The sequence below is a fragment of the Sphaeramia orbicularis genome, chromosome 4 (assembly GCF_902148855.1).
Source record: "Sphaeramia orbicularis chromosome 4, fSphaOr1.1, whole genome shotgun sequence".
Taxonomy (NCBI): Eukaryota; Metazoa; Chordata; class Actinopteri; order Kurtiformes; family Apogonidae; genus Sphaeramia; species Sphaeramia orbicularis.
Window position 1 is genome coordinate 55,486,872 of NC_043960.1, and position 21,623 is coordinate 55,508,494.

The 21,623-nt window shown below is 40.9% G+C and overlaps 1 protein-coding gene across 23 annotated transcripts in view; it reads left to right on the forward strand.

The window, feature by feature from the left end:
* LOC115417777 (uncharacterized) overlaps window positions 1-21,623 on the forward strand; it is a 192,250-nt gene that overhangs the window by 140,245 nt on the left and 30,382 nt on the right. The gene's annotated exons all lie outside the window — the stretch shown is intronic.

Consider the following 21,623-nt stretch of genomic DNA (forward strand, 5'->3'; position numbering starts at 1 on the left):
AACAACAACAACTGGATCTCAACCAATCCAACATCGATGGGAGGAGAACATTAGCACCATTTTTCTAATATTAAGCAGGTTCCCCTTGTTCCACAAAAACAGCTGTGGCCTGAGGCCTGGACTCCACCAGACTTCTGGAGGTGTGCTGTGGTATCTGGACCAAGACATTAGCAGTAGATCCATGAAGTCCTGGAAGTACAGAGGTGGACCTCCATGGATCAGATTTACTTGTCCAACACCTCCCACAGATGAACAATGGTCCTGAGATTGAGATGTCAGTTCCTTACATTGATCACTGGCTGCTTCAACCACTAAATGTTCACTTGGTGTCTAATACACTCCTGATCAAAATTGAAAGACCATTTGAAAAATTGCATGAATTTACATTTTTCTCTGTTGGGTCTTCAGAAGGTTCTAAGTAGAGTTTCAAAATACAAAAACAAGAAATAGGAGTGAGACAAAAAAATGTGAGTAAGTAATTTATTGAAAACAAAATTTAAACTGAACTAGTCTGTTCATCAGCCCATTAAAAGTTTCAGAGCTCAGCCTTTAACAGACCAAATGTGTGTATAACTGTGGATTCAGGGTCCTTTAGTGTCAGGTATTCCCACTGTCATGACCTCCTGATGGAAAAGGATCCAAAGCTTTGTCTGTTTGAACGTGGTCGGATTGTTGAGCTGCAGAAACAAGGCCTCTGGGAACGCACCATCACTGCTGAGGTTGAACCCACTGTCTGGAACTGATGTCCATTTTTGGTCACTTCCCTTGCCATCCATCCCTAAATGTTGTCAGTGTGATTTAGATGAGGGGAACCTGCAGGATGGTCTCACTGGACCACTGCCTAGAAAACCTCTCCAGTGGGATCTCCTTGTCATGTCAGTAACGGTGGAAGCATCAGGACCATCAAGGTTCCATTTGTCCTCATCACAGAATCCAACTGTCTTCCACCTTTCACTGTCCCATGTCTGGTGTCTCTGTCCACGTCCAAATGGACAGTTTAGTGGTTTGGTTGAAGGACACGAGGCCTTTGCAGATGGTTTTGGGTCTTAAAGTCCTTCTATGGCAGATGTTGTCTGATGATTCTTGGGCTGCAGTCGGCACCAGGAACCACCTTCATTTGGGTCCAGGACTGTCCCCTGTGTGGACAGACAGCCAATCGGATCCTCCGGCTCAGCGCTGAGGACATGTTTTTGGTTCTACCACTGGACTGTTTAGTTCCATAACCCTCAGGATCTTCTGTGAATCCAACCTGCCTGTGTTAGTGTGTCCAACCGCAGCAGTGATGGTGCGTTCACAGAGGCCTTGTTTCTGTAGCTCAACAATCCGACCACGTTCAAACAGACGAAGCTTTGGATCCTTTTCATGACATCATCATGACAATGGGAATACCTGACACTGAAGGACACTGAATCCACATTTATGCACACATTTGGTCTGTTAAAGGCTGGGCTCTGAAACTGCTGATGGGCTGATGGACAGACTAATTCAGTTTTAATTGTTGTTTTCAATAAATTTCTTACTCACATTTTTTTGTCTCACTCCCATTTCTTCTTTTTGCATTTTGAAACTACTTAGAACCTTGTGAAGATCCAACAGTGAAAAGTGTACATTCATGCAATTTTTCAACTGGTCTTCTCCTGTCAGTGCGCAGAAGGTTATGGCTGATCGTTGTAGAGCCTTTAACTTCCTGTACATGACACTGTTAGATAATGTGCAGATGCATCAGAAATAGAATATTGTGGAATAGTTGAACAGGTTTTTGATGTTATTCAGAAAATGAAAATTATGTCTAAACTAGACTCATTTAAGTTGAAGCTTTCATTTGGCGTTTGCTTGAACAGTATTTCTGCTTTTTAAACACCATGAATGTCTCAGTCTGGTTCAGGTCACACTACCACAGTCTTGGTGGAGACAGTTGACTGGACACTGGTCCAGAAGACACTTATTGAGGGTGAACTTTGGAACTTTGACTGGTAAAAGAGCCAGATGTTCACAGAGTCTGGATCAAAGCTCATTCATGGAAAGTCGACTGGACAGAGAAGTGTGATAGAAAAAGTTGGACAAACAACAGGGCTGACCACAGCCAGGAGGAGGTCATCAAGAAAAGATGGTTCAAGAACCTGGAAGAGCTTCACAAAGAGTGGACTGAGGCTGGAGTTAGAACATCAAGAACCACCAGGAACAGAAAATTCCAGGAAACAGACAAGAACAGTCCCACTCCTAGAGTCAGGACGTCAGAAGAGAGTCAGAAGAGTCTTACCTGGACTAAGGAGAACAACTGGACCAAACTGGTGTCAAATCAAAGTAATCCAATATTCTACACTGCATTTGTAAATCCAGGTCCCACAGTCTGGATGAAGACTGGCTCAGAGTCCAGGTTTCTTCAAGTCCAGTGTGAAGTCTCCACAGTCAGGGATGATTCTGAGTGTCCTATCATCTGCTGGTGTTGGTCCACTATAAGGTCAACACTTCATCTACCAGGAGAAACCTTTTTATTGACCTTATGAAATATTGTAATATTTTAAGGCGCTGAATTTTTACTGGATTTTGGATTTTCATGCTGTAATCTGTCGTTCAAAATCAACACAAAAAAGGCTTGGAATATTTCCTTTTATACGTAAGTGTAAAATACCTGCAGGTTTTACTCAAACTTAAGCACAGTATTTAATGTTTTAATGCACCTGTACATTCAGTATTTAATGTTTTAATGCACCTGTACATTCAGTATTTAATGTTTTAATGCACCTGCACAGGGTGGGGAAGCAAAATTTACAATGAACATTTAGTTGTTTTTTCTCAGCAGGCACTACGTCAATTGTTTTGAAACCAAACATATTGATGTCATAATCATACCTAACACTATTATCCATACCTTTTCAGAAACTTTTGCCCATATGAGTAATCAGGAAAGCAAACGTCAAAGAGTGTGTGATTTGCTGAATGCACTCGTCACACCAAAGGAGATTTCAGAAATAGTTGCAGTGTCCATAAAGACTGTTTATAATGTAAAGAAGAGAATGACTATGAGCAAAACTATTACGAGAAAGTCTGGAAGATACTATTAAAGAAGAATGGGAGAAGTTGTCACCCAAATATTTGAGGAACACTTGCGCAAGTTTCACGAAGCGTGTGAAGGTAGTTATTGAGAAAGAAGGAGGACACATAGAATAAAAACATTTTCTATTATGTACATTTTCTTGTGGCAAATAAATTCTCATGACTTTTAATAAACTAATTGGTCATACACTGTCTTTCAATCCCTGTCTCAAAATATTGTAAATTTTGCTTCCCCACCCTGTACATTCAAAATTCAAGATTCTTTATTGTCATTCAACGTTGGTGTGATGAGCGAAGTTCGGATCCACAGAATAGACAGTGAAATGAAATGAACATTTAAATAGAACACATTTACATTCAAGTTACACCTATTTTAGGACCAGAACAAAGCATCAAATTTGCCACATCGCCATGGCAACGCTATTCATTGAATGCATTGCAGAGGTCTGTAGATGACACCGACCAAACCTTGAATTAATGCGCTTTTTTTGTGTCTGGTTTTCAGATGATTTCAATGAAATGTTCATGTCAGGTAGAAGTTTTCTTTTAGAATCATTCATTGTTTGGTTTGATTTCAGTCAAACACATGTAACGTACCTTTGACCTGCTGTGATTGTAGCTGTGGAGTTCTGCTGTTTTCTAGTTTTAAGAGTTTGTTGAACTCCGGTGTAAAGTTGTCAGATGGTTGTGTTCAGTTTAACTCCAGTTTATTTTATGACTGTTTAGTGTCATATTCATGGGATGTATTTACTCTGAATCCTTATTGTACAAATGACCTGAAGCCAAAGTGTACGTCACAGCCTTTGGACTCTATGTCTGTTGGTAAAGGTTCATTGGAATTCATATGTAATTAATTAATTAAGTCTTTTCAGTTAAACCATAGTTCACTGTCATAAAGCATTTGGTCATATTTTATTAGAACACAAATGTAATTTGGTTTGGATGACCAAACTGAAGACATGCAGTCTAGATCATTTTGCTTTATTATTATTATTATTATTATTATTATTATTATTATTATTATTATTATTAATAATAATAATAATAATAATAATAAACATTTGGGGATTGAACATGTAATTTTTGTATAATTAAAACTGAAAATTCTTTATCATGTACTGGAATATAAATCTGAAAATAAGAACATTAAATAAACAATATAAGATCATAATTTATATAATTATTAAAAGGTTTTATGAATAATGTGTTATTTATACAATTATACTCCTGGCTGTCTCCACATCAGATCACCTCCTTCCATCTGACTGTCCTCCATCTTCTACCTTCATGTCCTCCTCCATCTTCTACCTTCATGTGCTCCTCCTCCATCTTCTACCTTCATGTCCTCCTCCATCTTCTACCTTCATGTCCTCCTCCATCTTCTACCTTCATGTCCTCCTCCTCCATCTTCTACCTTCATGTGCTCCTCCATCTTCTACCTTCATGTCCTCCTCCTCCATCTTCTACCTTCATGTCCTCCTCCATCTTCTACCTTCATGTCCTCCTCCATCTTCTATCTTCATGTCCTCCTCCATCTTCTACCTTCATGTCCTCCTCCTCCATCTTCTACCTTCATGTCTTCCTCCTCCATCTTCTACCTTCATGTCCTCCTCCATCTTCTACCTTCATGTGCTCCTCCTCCATCTTCTACCTTCATATCTTCCTCTTCCATCTTATACTTCTCTATCCTCTCTATGTCCTTTGTTCTCCTCTTCTTTCCTCCTACCAGAGTCCTCCTCCTCCTCATGTCCTTCTGATGCTGTCCGTCTCCTTTGGCTCTCATTTCTTTCAGGTTCCATCATCTACACAGATGTTCTCCACCCATCTGCTCCAACCTCTGCTCTTATTTGTCACCCTATGTCCCTCTGTCATTTCCATCCTTATTTCTAAAACTGGTCCTTCCAGGTTTCTTTCCTGGACACAAACCTCCTCGGTTGACTCTGCTGTTTCATCTCTGGGAAAACTCTGCATCACTTCATCCACATCCCTCTACAGGTTCTCTGTTTCTTCTAACTTACATCCTGTTTACGGGTCCAAACCACTGACAACATTCACCATCACCGTCCAATGTCCAGCATCACACTCATCACTCAACATTCTCCTCCAGCTCTCCTTCATGACCCCTCCTCCTCGTTCCTCTTTCTAAACACACCACCAGAAAAAAACATCTGAACTCTGCTCCGATGCTATGGGCCTCGACCTTCCACCTGTTCACAAACAAGTTGAAGGTAACTTCAGCTTCTATAAACCACAGCGGTCCTGTTTAGTCTGACCTTCACGTCTTTAACCCTTTAGTTCAGACAATATCAGATTTATTACATTAATTTACTGATGTTTTATACCAGGGTTAATTTAACATGTCAGATGTTTGTAATTGTCTTTGCTGCTTCTTGTCATAGGGTCAAAGGTCAAATTAAATAGTGACTTTAACCTTTGCGACACATTTAGTTCTGTTTGTCTTTTAAGGCTGTGCAAATATTTTGTGTATTTTCTTGTTGAATTTGAAGCAAAGACAATGAGAAATAAATATCATTATCCTCATATAATTGTCTAACTCATACAAAAATGGACAAAAGTCTGTGGACGCATTGAATTCAGGTGTTTCTTTTCTAACAGGTCTGGGATACAAAACAATAATGACTATTGTCAGAATATAGTTTTATATTGGTATAAATATCACTGATAATTAATATTGATGTTTCTGTCAAACCAAAATGACTAGGAACACCTTCCCGCTGTAGACATGATGTGTCCCAATATTTAAAAAAAAAAAAAAAAAAAAAATCTGTTAAAAATCTGTCAAAAAACACCCAAAAATCCTTTTTAAGGGTTTTCAAAACAGAAGAAGTGCAGTTAGAAAGAAAATAGTAATTCTAAAAACATGATAAAATAGAATGCAAAAGAAATAAACTAGTTCTATTCACTTATTTACCTTGACGTTTCTGTCTGATCCTCATGAACAGGACATCTTACAGCTGGGTTCTGCTCTGGAACTGGTCCTAAAAACAAGACTGAAGAGATAAAAGAGAAACTATTTTTCAGATAATACACATTTTTATATTATTTTACATTATTTTTTATACATAAATCCACATGTAACAGTAAAAAAAAACAAAACATGAAAATTAGAATTTTTTAAAATACCTTTTTATTCTCTCACAGGTACATTTTAGGATCTAATTAGGCAAGACAGAGTGTTTCACAAAAATGACCACTTTGGCAAAATCACTGGTGATTTATTAGTGTTTAAATGTTCAGGTTCTGTATGTAACACCAAGGGACACGATGGGTTCTACACCAAACCTGGAATGAGACTGAGACTGATGAAAAACCCACATGTGTGGATTAGAAAAACCACTAGGATCGACGCATTGAACACAGTGTCTTTATTTAGAGTCTATAGAAGACCATTTACACACGTTTTCACGTCTAATGCACTGACACCTAGGGAGATTTAATGTCCATATTTGGGTCCTATTTTTGGACCCAATATTTGATTATAAATTCATTAATTATGGGATGGATCAGAGCAAGAGGATAATGTTTGTGCATTTATCTGAGGTCATCATTAGGTCCATCCTGGGGGGAAATGAATGAATAATGGGTCAATAATGTAAAGCGCTTTGGGTGTCTAGAAAGGCGCTATATAAATCCAATCCATTATTATTATTATTATTAAATATGTCTACATTTACCTTTTATTATTGGGTCTAAAAAATGGAAAAGTGACAGATACTAATATAAACCCAGTTTCATAGACAGACTAGAGCTGCAACCGATTAATTGATTAGGTGCTTGAAGCCAATGCAAAAATTCCCAATTCGATTAATCAACTTAAAATTGATTGAAGGGAAATATTCTATTGCAGTTTTCCTGAATTGAAGCTTCTTGGTGCGTCACAATAAGCGTCCGTGTGAAACACAACAGTGGAACCAATGTTTAACAGCAGAGAAATGAAGGAAACAAAGTTTTGATTCAGGAGAATTTTGGTTGAATGATTTTTTTGGATCACTTTGAGTCGATTAATCAGTTGCAGCTCTAAGACAAACCCAGCTGTATACATGATGTGTCCCAATATTTCTGTCCATATAGTTTAGAAACATTAATATTTCCTCAAATTTGGTAGATTCTTCTTCCTCAGTGAGATATGAAGAAAGTAGATGGAAATTATTTTCAGTCAGAGCAGGAAAAATATTTTATAAATTTAAAGGAAGAACATATGAAATGTTCCATGTTTACTCATGGATAAAAAAAATAAATAAATGTTGAGAGAATTTAAGTCCAAACCATCTCTGAGGCTTTTTGGAAACAAAGATAACAAATGAAACCAACCTAATGAATGCAATGATATTTATCTCAATATAAAACGATGACAGTCATTACTGTTATGTATCTCAGACCTCTGTTAAAAAAGAAATGCCTGGATTCAATTCTTTTTATGTTCCCCTGAGGTTTCACTGATCACTGTTGTGCATGAAATACTCCATTTATTTTTCTATGAATTGAACTTAACATATTTATAACTAAAGAACTTGAACCAGTTCAGACTTTTTGTGAGACTCTGGATGTTTTAGGTCTAGATCCAACCTTGGTCATATGAGGTTAGTGCCTCAGCTGTGATCAATGAAACAGCTGTAAATAATATTCATAACAGCTGGAGACAGTAGTGATGGACAATAATATGAACAGGTATATTTAGAAAGAGAAGCACTGGAATACTCTTCACAAAAAAAAAAAAAAAAAAAAGAAGTTAAATGAATGTTTACTAGTTCTGAACTGAAATGCTGAACTATGAAGGTGAATGAATGTATTTGATTCTGTGTGAAATGAACTTTGAACTAGTTGTTGTTTAGTGTAAACTTCCACAACACTGTCACTGATTGGACTTTATTATTCACCATAAAATGAGAATGAAACAAAGGGAGTTTATCTCCTTGGAAAATTAGAATCCATTTTACCTCAAAAACAGGGCTGTTTCAAGATATCTGGGGCCCCTAGGCAAGAAAGTAAAGAGAGGCCCCTAATATGCGAAGATGTGGTGGTCAAATCATCGAAGAAGAAAAATAAAATCTAGATGCGATTTCCTGTTTTCTGGTGCATTTAATGAGTCATGAATTACTCTGTATTACACTACACAGAGTATCCACTAGAGTGTAGTAAAGGACACAGTGTCTTCAATTATGCCACGTTTCCACTACGTGGAACCAGCTCGACTCGGCTCAGCTCGGCTCGACTCGGTATTCCTGGAGAGCGTTTCCATTACAAGATACTACCGACTTTACAGTACATGGTCGTCATAGTGATGCAGTGTGTTACTTCCGTGTCGTCTGTTCAGAGAGTTGCTGACAAACTCGCTTGTTGCGTGTTGTCTCGTCTGAATTTTTACGTCGGCCACCTAAGACTGAATCTCCTCGACCGACCATGGTGTAGTTTTGGGCTGTTATCATGTGGATTAATGTACCGCTATATTTACTGTCTACTTCCGGATCTGTTTTTTGTAAAACAGCGGGTCACAAAGACAACTGTCTGACCAATCAGTGGTCTGCAGTGCTTATACATCACATTTTAGTATCTGGTCCCCAGTCCTGGAACTTCGGCGGAGATGATACCAAAAAAGAAGTACCAGGTACCAGATTCCAGGTCCTTTTTGTAATGGAAACGCAAAAAAGGCCGAGCCGAGTCGAGTCAAGCCGATACCACGTACTGGAAACGGGGCATTAGGCATTGTTGATGGGAATGACACAATTTGGTTATATTAATGTTTATTTTTGTTAACAAGTCAAAAACATGGTAAAACATTATTATTATTATTATTATTATTATTATTATTATTATTATCATTAAAAAGAACTACACATGCCAAGACTTTTTGAAACAAAGTGCTTTTCTCTTGAACTACACGATATGTGCAGGGCCAGATTAACACTTCATTGTACCCTGGGCAACAATATTCAAGGGCCCCATCATCACAACCCCCAGGATCCCTATAATCTGGCAAAATACAGAATAAGTTCCAGGAATATATGTAAACATACCCCATACTCCAATATCTAACTATTATCAATTGCATTTTGATGTACAAATGTGTAAATGCTCGTAGAACTACAAGTGCACCACTATAGCCTCTTGTCAAGGCCACTCACTTGCATATGATGATATGAAAACAAAACACATCCTCATCATCAGTATAATCTAAAATTGATCCACTACATTAGAAAGAGAGGGAAGTGTCCTCCATTTTCACAAAAAATAAATAAGAAACCATTTCCAAAGTATCCAGTATTTATTTAAGAACACTTTTTGTATTGAATCGTCAGAAAAAGCCCACAGACAAAACACAAACATAATCTGATAGAATCAGATATGAATTTTAAACAGAAATCCCCTTGTCACCTCAGAATTCAACAAGAGAGTTAAAGTAAGTGCAATGTAAACATCTTGAAATCTGCTTTCTCTCAACAATAAACATATCTCAACATTTTCATGGAGCCACCACAAGGAAAAAATAAATATAATGCAGTATAATCTGCTAAAATAAACATTTTGGTCCCAGTTTAACTTTCAAACAGAAAACACATCACAATTCAAGGCATGTCAAGGCAAGGGTTAAACATTTTAATACTAAATACTACATATACTAAATACTATATACCAGTGGCGGCTGCTCGTCTTTTAGACAGGGGAAGCTCACTGTCGGCTTACATAAAATATAAATAAATAAATAAATAAAAAATTAAGAAAAGGCTCAGTAACCTTATCGTACCAGGTAGGTGTCTTTTTCAGGGACTGGACCAGTGTCCTCTCAGTATCCAGTAGACCTAGGCTGCTCAGATTGCCTTGGCCCAGTGTGTTGTGGGTGTCAGACTTCAGCCTTTTTAAACTACAGATGCTCCTTTCACTCCGACCTAGCCGACAGTTTGATTGATTTAACTATCTACAAAACGATATTAAACTCCAACAAGAAATGATTAAATTATGGAACTGAAAGAAGAAAACGCTGAAACTATGTTAAATTGAAACAAGGAAGTACAATGAGTGTGTTTTATTTACAGTGCAAAAAATGAACGAGTAATTTCGTAGTGGTTTCTCTGATTTCACAGCAGAATGTGTGACGGTATTAAACTGAACTGTGTCAGTGAAGGAGCAGATCTGAAAACAGCTGTCAATCAAATGGGATTCAGCCTTTCGACTGATCCTCCAATCAGCACGTGGGATTCTGGCATCCAGCCCGTTCGAGCTCCGCCCACAGCTCCATTCACCCGCAGAGACACCCGGCGTCCGGGGGCGGGACAACATCGTGGCATTTATCCAATTACCGTCCAGTTTTGACGCAATGAAAAAAACTGTTCCACTCAGTCCCATTGAAGCCCACAGACGGCCGCAGTCTACGGACAAATGCACTGAGCAGAGATGGAGGAGAAAACACAGACACGGGAATGGAGGAGAAGTGAACATCGAGTCCGTTGGTTTGTGATCAAACTGAAACGAACTCATCTTTGAGATGAACGTGTTGTAATGCATTTGTAGTCAATAAAATGTCAACACAACCGAACAGATTTAACCATTTAATTTTCATAATTTTAGGGGAAGCCAGGCTTCCCTTGCAGTCTATGAGAAATCGCCACTGCTATAAACATCTGGAAAACCATCAATTTCTCTCAAAGAAATACTTATCTGACCAATACAAAACTTCCCACTTAGCTGCTTCTCCATGTTTGCAATGTTTTGATTCGCGTATGTCGCGTAGTTCTTGACGTCTCACCTCCCGCTCAGTGCATGCACGTTGATTTGCGTCACCGCTGATTCGCTTTTTGGACTGACCAATGAGGAGAGGGTCTCAGCTCACGGTCACAGACAGCAGGAGCAGGGTTTCTGTGCAGTGCAATGGCTCCGGGCAGCGGACAGTTTCATTTATAAGCAAAAGATAACCAGATATTTTCGTCATGCCCGAGCTACCCAGGGCCCTTCAGAGGTCGCGGGCCCCTGGGCAATTGCCCAGTTGCCCATATGGTTAATCCGGGCTTGAATATATGTATTAAGAGATGTTTTAAAACAGTGAAATAACACACACTATTTTTAACAACATGGTACAACAAGGATTGCTGTTAAAGAATAACCATAAAAAATTAGGAGTTTTGGAAACATTTGTGGACTTTAGCTCGCACAAAAGCAGTGACCAAATCTTCCATGTTCAACGACTTCCTGATGTTGCACTCTAGTGATATAAGTGCCAGCCATATAGATAATTACAGAGTTTAAAATGTAGGATTGTGATTACATGGTTCACAGACATGGTTCACAGACACCACCATTCTTTTTTTTTTTTTGATTTTGTATTTGAATATTCTGATTATTTCACGATTTTAAAAAGTGTTGTAATTTCCTAATTATTCTAATTGTTCCTGAATGCCTCATGTATTGTTTAGGTGTGCTTCCTTGAACATGAACAGAACTCACTTCCGCAGTGAGGGCTCAGAGCTGATGTGAGGGACTCGAACAAATGTTGGCTTGAAAATCCAAACTTTTGCTGCAGTCCTACTCTAGTCCTCTTCTGTGTCTAAACCAGCTGCAACACAAGGAACAGACGGATGGATGAGACGGACAAATGCAATGGAAACAGGACATTTTTTCTCCTAATGGGATGGACAGATCACCAACGGAAATTGCTAACTAACTGAAAATGTCCATTGAACTGGATGGATTATTTGTCCAAACTGGATGGGACTCACAGGAGCAGATGATTTTGTTTGGAATAAAGTCATGTGGGTGACCGCAGCAGGAGCAGACAACCGTCCAGAGTAAGTGAAAACACTTCAGTAGGCTTAGCTTTGGCTTTTCAGGACTAAATACTGTTAATGCTGTCGTACTTCGGTCCTCCACATCACAATTATTTAGCTCAAAAGAAGTTTTGGAACGCTGTCCAACAGTAGAAAAGGGCGATGGAGCAGTTGTGTTTCTTCTCTCCTTAAATTCTTCCAACAGAACACAGTTGTGTTGTGTGTATATGATTAATTGTTGAACTGAATCCTCTCCCTCTCATGCTAACATCTATCTGTGTGTTTGGTCACTGATGTGAGGGCTTTTGTTCGCACACTTTCAAACATATCACACAGTTGGAGCCTATTTGGAGAAAACAGTGGTTTACTTAATACTTACTGCTGTGTCGTTGGCGTTTTTCCTCTTCTTTCTTTTTTTTGTCTTTTTCCAACCCTGAAGGGTACGAGCTCTTCATCATTGCTGTTCTTTTTAAATGCTGGCGCCGCCGTGTTCAGTGTGGACAGACCGTTTGTTCCACTGACACAGAGTGGGGGATGTGATGGGGGGTGTGATGGCGAGGGCGGAGGTCACTTCTACATGACCCTCATAGCGTTTGTCATTGCATAGGGGGAATCCCTCTAGTTTAGGGGGGCCCAGTCACAAAACAGTACAGGAGAGGGTTAGCGCTGCCTCACTGTGGTGGTTTGTTTACAATGGATGGTATTTAATAAGTTGTTCAGATAAATGACCATGTGGCCATCGGGGCCCTCTTCAGCGAGGGGACCCTAGGCAGCTGCCTACCTTGCCTACGTCATCCTGGCGGCTCTGCTCAAAAACTGTAATAAGCTTATTTTAAATACAGACTTAGATTATCCTGCTAAGAAGTTAGCTAACATTAGCTTGGACTGGACCAGCCTCAGTGGAACAATATGTAATCAAACTGATAAAGACGTCAGCTTGTATCTATAAACCAACAAAACACTTCAATAAGGTGGTAAAATAATACATGTTCAACAGGATAGACGTCTGTTAACTACTTACATTTACCAGTCCTCATCAGTATCGTGACAGCTGAACTGTATTTTCCAGACAGTCTCTGTCAGTGACATCAGCTGGTTCAGCTGCTGTTGGCGCCGTCGTGGTTCAAATGGTACGGTCCACAATAGGGGTGTCTGAAATGGTTTTACATTCAACTGTTCCTAAACTAAGAACAGTAGTGGACTAGGATTGTATTATTATTTATCACAAAATCAGAAGAACTACCCGATCCTCCCCAAAGCTGATATTTGTGTCTCTTTAGCAGGCACATGCATACATAGGGCCCAAAGGGGGCTTGAGCCCCTGCCCCTTTTGCCTCGTAGAAAAAGTGACCTTTTTACTTTTAAAAGAAAACGACTGTATAAAAACACCACGGCTTTCTACCTTGCGCATTTCCTTGTTATAGTGCGTCATGGTATTGTACGTAAGTTGAGTCTGATGTCGCTTCTCTATGGCAAGCCGAGTGAGCATTTATTACATATCCTTGATGCCCTCTACTGTTTTGCTGCACTAATAAGGCAAAACGTCACACTAGTTTACTAGTGAGGGGCAAAAACGTGCACTAGTTAACTAGTGAAGGCCAAAATGTTCACTAGTGTGGTTGGTGTCAAATAAGTTCCTCAACATGGACTCTCAGTCTTGTAGTAGACTGTGTCTTCCTCACCTCTGGCCCTGACAGTCTTTGACAGAAAGGTAAGCATGTGGATTTTGCAGGAACATGTGAAAAAAGTGACAAAACGTACAAATTAAAAGTTACTGTTGAATACACAGTATCAGAGACCTCATCAGTCTTATGCCATATCTGTTTTTAAAAGTTAATTTAGCAGCAACCATAATAGCTCAATTTGTAGGTCTAAGCAAGTACTTGAACATGCCATTCAGGAATAATCACCAAATATTTAATAAAAACATGAATTTATCATCATTGACAAAGTAACAGAGTAAGGAAAAATGTACAGCAGTTATTCAAGGTTTGGAAAAAATGCCAAACAGTGCTGTTTCTCAAGGAAAGTGCAAATATTTAGCATAACACACTTTTCTTACTATATGAGAGTACATTATATCCAATAATGAAAGTAACATTTTTATTTTAGTTTTAAAAAACATTAATTCATGGTTGAGGTGTTTGTTCAGTGTGATACACCAGAATAATCAAAGATTTTATGAAGATACTGATAAAATTGTCAGTCTTTGGCGACATAGGTTTCTTTACTTTATTTAATATCTTTCTGCTGTTTTTATACATATATATGTATATATATATATATATATATATATATATATATATGTGTGTGTGTGTGTGTGTGTGTGTGTGTGTATATAAAAATTAACATTCAAGATGAAATATAAAATATGCGATTAGACAGGCATATATTTTGAACATACAGACCTGATCAAAATCTTAAGACCAGTTGAAAAATAGCCAGAATTTACCTTTTACACATTTGGATCTTAATGAGGTTTTAAGTAGAGCTACAATATACAAAAGCAAGAAGGAGGAGTGAGACAAAAATCAATTTGAAAAAGTAATTTATTGAAAACAACAAGTAAACTGAAATAGGCTGTTTATCAGCTGATCAAAAGTTTAAGACCATCGCTCAAAAAATTACAAAAAACTCTCCAAACCAGAACAAAAAATTTTCTCAGTAGGACTCAGTAATGAGTAGCTCCACCGTTCTTGTAAATCACTTCAAAAATTCGTTTGGGCATGCTTGATGTGAGTGTTTCCAGGAGGCTGGTGGGAACATTGCTCCAAGTGGTGAAGATGGCTTCACCAAGGGCATCAACTGTGTGGAACTGATGGCCATTTTTATAAACTTCCCTTGCCATCCATCCCCAAATGTTCTCTATGGGATTTAAATCAGGGGAACATGCGGGATGGTCCAAAAGAGTGATGTTATTCTCCCTGAAGAAGTCCTTCATCAAGCGAGCATTGTGAACTGCAGCGTTGTCCTGTTTTTAAACCCAGCTGTTACCACACAGACGAGGGCCCTCAGTCATGAGGGATGCCCGCTGCAACATCTGCACGTAACCAGCTGCCGTCTGACGACCCTGCACCACCTGAAGCTCCAGTGTTCCACTGAATGAAAAAGCACCCCAGATCATGATGGACCCCCCTCCACTGTGCCGGGTAGAAAACATCTCAGGTGGGATCTCCTTGTCATGCCAGTAACGTTGGAAGCCATCTGGACCGTCAAGGTTAAATTTTTTCTCATCAGAGAATAAAACTTTTTTCCACCTTTCAGTGTCCCATGTTTGATGCTCCCTGGCAAAGTCTAAACGGGCAGTTTTGTGGCGTTGTAGGAGACGAGGTCTTTGAATTCGTTTTTTGTTTTTGAAACCCTTTTCCCGCAGATGCCGTCTGATGGTTATTGCGCTGCGGTCGGCACCAGTAAGGGCCTTAATTTGGGTCGAGGACCGCCCTGTGTCTTGACAGACAGTCAATCGGATCCTCCGGCTCAGCGCAGGTGTAATTTTTTTGGGTCTACCACTTGATTTTTTGTTCCATAATGCTCAGGATCTGTCAAAAAATTTAGAATGACTGTCTTACTGCGTCCAACCTCAGCAGCAATGGCACGCTGCGAGAGGCCTCGCTTATGCAGCTGGACGATCTGACCACGTTCAAGAAGAGAAAGCTTCTTAGCTTTAGCCATCAGGAGGGCATGACCGTGTGAATGCCCGACAGAAAATGAGAATTTTGAGCAGATTTTGGCTTTTATAGCCTGCGGTCTTAAACTTTTGATCAGCTGATAAACAGCCTATTTCAGTTTACTTGTTGTTTTCAATAAATTACTTTTTCAAAGTGCTTTTTGTCTCATTCCCCCTTCTTGCTTTTGTATATTGTAGCTCTACTTAAAACCTCATTAAGATCCAAATGTGCAAAAGGTAAATTCTAGCTATTTTTCAACTGGTCTTAAGATTTTGATCAGGTCTGTATTTATTTACACATTGCTATTAACATTCAGAATTTATGCTGTATGCATTCATTTACAACATTAACTGTACTTAATTTACACTGTAATTTAAATATTGTAAATTAAAACTTAGTTTTTTCTCATATATGTTCGTATATATCCAGTTGTAATTCCGGTACAAATTAAACAGTTTTAGAAACTTAGAGGCCTGTGTCTTTCATACTGAGAAATCAGAAATATTGCTTTAGAGAAAAAAGAAATTGCCCCTAATGTTCACTTTCGCTTGGCCAGGCCCAGTAGCTCTGCACTCTACGGGCAGCGGAAGTAATTTAACATCCTGAGATTACAAATACTGTTTCAGCATAAGTTTGATATCGATGCTCAGTCTGGAAAAAAAACTAATTTCTGTAATTCTTCAGAATGTATGTCCAGATTTTGTTTAATAAAGTTGAAGGATTAAAAAAAAAAAAAAAAGTCCTGATATTCCACCGGAAATGTGTAATGTGCAGCCGTGCCTTGGGACATGATTTTACGTTATGGTGGGAATCTTCCAGGAAAAGCCAATAGGAAGCTTCGGTTTAATCTTTGTACCCACCTCCTCATTAGCATATGCTCAACTAGTTTACTAGTAGGTATTTTGTACCGTACTAGTTTACTAGTGGACATTTTGTACCATACTAGTCAACTGGTATGTCTAAAATGCATCTACTAGTTAACTAGACAAGTCTACAAGTCTGTCCTAGGTCTGCTCCCATCCTACCTTCAGACCTACATCAGTCGGAGAACCACAGACTCTTATAATCTGCGTTCTCAGGATCTTTTCTTGTTGTCTGTTCCCAAAGTTAGAACTGAACAGGGGAAAAAGGCCTTCAGGTTTGCGGCCCCATTCACCTGGAATGAACTACAAAAAGACCTGAAACTGAAGGATCTGGTTTCGTTGGACACTTTTAAGAGAATGCTGCGTGATTTAGAGAGGGTGACATCTGGCTGCAGATGTTTTACCTGACGCACTTTTGTTTACATTTCATGAGCACTTTTTGAGTTGACTTTGGAAGGTTTGACTTGTCTATGTGCTTTTTATGTATTTGTTTTATGTATGGAAGTCTGTCTGTAACTATTTAATGTACTGCTGCCCGTCTTGGCCAAGACACTCTTGAAAAAGAGATTCTTAATCTCAATGAGGTTTTCCTGGTTAAATAAAGGTAAAATAAAAAAAATAAATAAAATAGTGAGAGATTTTGGCTTTTACTAGTAAACTAGTGAGGTCAAATATGCATCCACTAGTTAACTAGTGGACATTTTGGCTCCTACTAGTTAACTAGTGAGAGATTTTAGCTGCACTAGTAAACTAGTAATGGCAAAAATGCATCCACTAGTTAACTATTGAACATTTTGGCCTTCACTAGTAAACTAGTGGGACGTTTTGCCGTACTAGTTCAGCAAAACGGCAGTGGATATCAAGGATATGTAATAAATGCTCAGTCGGCTTGCCATATGTGTGTCTTTGTTCCAACACAGACATACAACACAACATGACGGCACATGTTTTGGCCACGCCCATTTGCACTATGGTGTGCAGTCAAAACACAGGAACTGAGCCGCAGGCAGAGAAATGATGCCTTCACGTGCCATCGGGAAGATGATCCTTTCAGCTTGTGAATTCTAAATTATGAGTGTGTTGTGTTCAGGTGCTTTTGTTTCAGTGAAATAAAAATGTCTGACAGATAATTAACAGTGACTGCTGCTCATCTGCTGCTCCATGTTCTTTTAGATTTTCTTTTGTACATTGTGTAAACCACTTGAAATGTGCAAAACCATCAGCTAACAGCAGCAGAACTGTAATAAGAGCATTGTTTATCATTTGTGATTAATCCCTCGTTGTTCTCCACCATGTTGTAACGGGCAAAGGTTATTTTCATCTCTGTGGTTCGTGGATCTAATTTTTTTCTCCCCAGTTCTCCAGTGGAAATAAGACACAACAACTACTGCGCCCTTCTACGCATGTCAAACCGCCGGTGGATCTACTCCTAGAAATACAGCCTTTAAACTACTTATTTCTTGCCTTTTAACACTTTCTCACTCGAACCAAACTTCTTAACCGTGTCTTTCTAACTTGATGCCATCGACTCAAACCTCCATCAGGGCAGGTAAGTATTGTCAGTGGATCCTTACCTGTGGCTGTCACCCACCGCTTCCCGTGCTCTGCCCCTGGTATTTCGCTGTTACTGCCATGGCGTCATCCACATCACCTCGAGATAGTCCTCTCGTCCAAGCCAACAAAACCCTGGTAAAGGCTTACCTGACAATCGCGGATCTCAAAGAGGAAATACTGCGCCTCTCCGCAGAACTAGCGGAGAAAAATGCCCAGCTCTCTGGTTTCTCCAGCCGCCTTCCCACACTGTCCAGTCTGTTTCTGAAAAGCGCAGTGAACCCCAAAGCCTCCTGTGATGATACGGTGTTATGGGATCCTTCCTCTGCCTGTCCTCGTCCCCCGTGTTCTACACCCTGGTCTGAAGTGGTGATTCGTGGCCGCAAAAAGAACACGAGCAAAGACTCACCACCGCCGACCATCAGCACATCAAACCGCTTCGGCGTCCTGTCCATGGAGGACGCTCCGGCTCCCCCCGCCGCAGCTGGTGTGCTCCCCATTCCACCTGGCTCTGTCCGGGAACTGGCTCCTGCTGACTCCGTGGCTGCCACCGAGCTGATTACCGGCGACGTTCGTAACACCGGTCCCCCTGTGAAGCCTTCAAACCAGGGTCCCCGCTCCTCGGCTCGACACCGCCTTCTCCGAGAGGCTGTCTGCTGTCTCTCCAACGGTCCACCCGTGGAATGTCCACCTAGAGAGACCAGTAACCCCTCACCCTCAACACCGTCTCCTCGACCACTTTTCCCTCCGACCACCGCTATCCTGGGGGACTCCATCATCCGTAACATCCGTTTCTTTAATGCCATAATCAAGTGTTTCCCCGGTTCTACCATCACCTCCATCCTCCATGAACTGCCTCAGCTGCTGCTCTCACTGCCGTCCACCGTTACCCGTATCATAGTTCACATGGGCTTCAATGATACTACTCTTCAACAGTCCGAAGTGACAGAGGTTCATTTTAAAAACCTCTTTGATAAACTGAAAGGATCCGGGAAGGCTGTTCTCATTTCCGGGCCCCTCCCCTCCTTTGCCCGTGGTGTGGGCCATTTCAGCAGACTCCTCAGCCTGAACACCGGCTACAGTCCGCCTCTGCTCTGAATGGCTTCAGTTTTATTGATAATTTTAATCTGTTCTGGAACTGCTCCTCCTTTTACAAGTCCGATGGTGTCCACCCCTCTAGACTGGGCTGCAGGGTCTTGGCTCAAAACATTCAACACGCTGTCCTGACTAAAACCACTCCCACACCTATGTGACTATGCTCTCCCTCTTCTGCTGCAGTCACCTGCTCCCCCTGCTGGTCACATCAAACATCACCATGTTCAGAGTCTCCTGTACAGTCTGTAGTCAGTCTGAATACCACCCCAGCTGATCTCTCCTCCTCTCCTAGGCCCTCACTAAAGACAGTTACACCCCTCACTCACACCAGCTCACCTCTGAGGAACAATCTCTCTACTGGTCACTGTCCCATTCCTGTTATTTTCAGTTCGCGTATGGGGTTTCACACTGCTAAAAGGCATCGTAATATCACCAATCTCCGCCCATTAATATACACCTCAGTCATTGGTGCGTCCTTCTCTATAGGGTTATGGAACTGCCAATCTGCAGTGAACAAAGCAGATTTTATTGTTGCCTATGCCAACCATCACACACTGGACATCCTGGCTCTCACTGAAACCTGGATTAAGCCTGAAGACAATGCAACCCCAGCCGCACTTTCTACCAACCTCACATTCTCCCACACCTCTCGTCCATCTGGACGAGGAGGTGGTGTGGGTCTGTTAATTTCCAACAAATGGAAATACAATCAACTACTACCTTCAGTCAAATACAACTCCTTTGAATACCATGCCATCCTAGTGACAGCACCAGTCAAACTTTACATAATTGTCATTTATCGTCCACCAGGGCAACTGGGTGATTTTCCTGATGAGCTCGACACTCTGCTTTCCTCCATCCCAGAGCGTGACTGCCCCATGCTAGTCCTCGGTGACATGACCATCCACTTAGACAATCCCAGCTTCTCAGATTTCATGTCACTAATACTCTCTTTTGAGCTACAGCAGGTTTTCAGTCCTCCAACCCACAAAGCTGGTAAAGAGCTCAATCTCATTTTCACCCGAAACTGCATCACAGATGCCCTCACAGTCACACCTTTACACCTGTCTGACCACTATTTCATTCAGTTCAGTGGGTCTCTCCCTGAAAAACACTCTGTTCCCTCCCCCATTTTCTCTTTCCGCCGCAACCTCCGCAACCTGTCCCCCACTCACTTCTCCACTGTCGTAGCCTCCGCTCTCCCTCCCCCCAGCACTTTTTCCTCCTTAGAGGTTAATGATGCCACTGAGTCTCTGTGCTCTACACTTAGCTCCTGTCTGGATAGTCTGTGTCCTCTATCCACCAGACCCTCCCCCCAGTCCCACCCGTGGCTCAATGATACCCTCCAGTCGCTGCGTACCAATCTCAGAGCCGCAGAGAGAAAATGGCACAAAACAAAAAGCTCTTCTGACCTGATCACATTCCAGTCACTATTGGTATCCTTCTCATCCAGTGTCACTGCTGCGAAGAAGGCTTACTATAATAACAAAATTCATTCTGCCACCGACACCAAGAAACTATTCTCAACCTTTAAAACACTACTCAACCCTCCGCCTCCACCGCCCACTACTAATCTGACAGCAGACAATTTTGCTTCATTTTTCACAAATAAAGTGTCTACTATCAGCAGTCAGTTCACCGATCCACCCATAGACTGCACGCCTCCTTCATCAACATCATCATCATCACACACTGCTTCCTCTCCCCTGACTATGGGTACTATTAACTCAACTAACAAAAGCCCAACGGCGTCATTCCCTTCATTTATTCCCCTCACAGAGAACGAGGTGTCTAAACTCCTTTCCTCTAGCCGTCCTACGACATGCCTGTTGGACCCTATTCCATCCAACCTCTTACAGTCTGTTGCCCCAACTATCACAGCACCAATCACACATGTGATTAATGCTTCACTGACATCAGGAACATTTCCTACAGTATTTAAACAAGTGCAGGTAACACCACTACTCAAAAAACCTTCCCTCACCCCCACTCAAGTGGAGAATTATCGACCAGTCTCACTCCTCCCATACCTTTCTAAGACCATCGAAAGGGTGGTTTTCAAACAGGTCACAGAATTCCTCTCCCAAATAACCTCCTTGACATCAACCATTCTGGCTTCAAAATCGGCCACTCCACTGAAACGGCTCTGTTGTCTGTGACAGAAGCCTTGAAAGAGGCTAGAGCAGCAGCCAAGTCTTCAGTACTCATTCTACTGGACTTATCAGCAGCATTTGACACTGTCAATCATGATATCCTGTTATCCATACTCTTGAACATGGGCATCACAGGCCACGCACACTCCTGGTTTCAATCTTACCTTACTGGTCGGTCCTTCAAAGTGTCCTGGCTAGGGCACGCATCAGCAGTTCACCGCCTCACCACGGGAGTCCCCCAAGGCTCTCTGTTGGGCCCCCTCCTTTTTGCCATATACACCACCTCACTGGGTCAGATCATCCACTCACACGGCTTCTCATATCACTGCTGTGCTGATGATACCCAGCTCTATCTGGCATTCCCACCTGATGACTCCACAGTCTCAGCGCGAATCTCAGATTGTCTCTCTGACATATCTGCATGAATGAAAGCCCATCACCTTCAGCTGAACCTGTCCA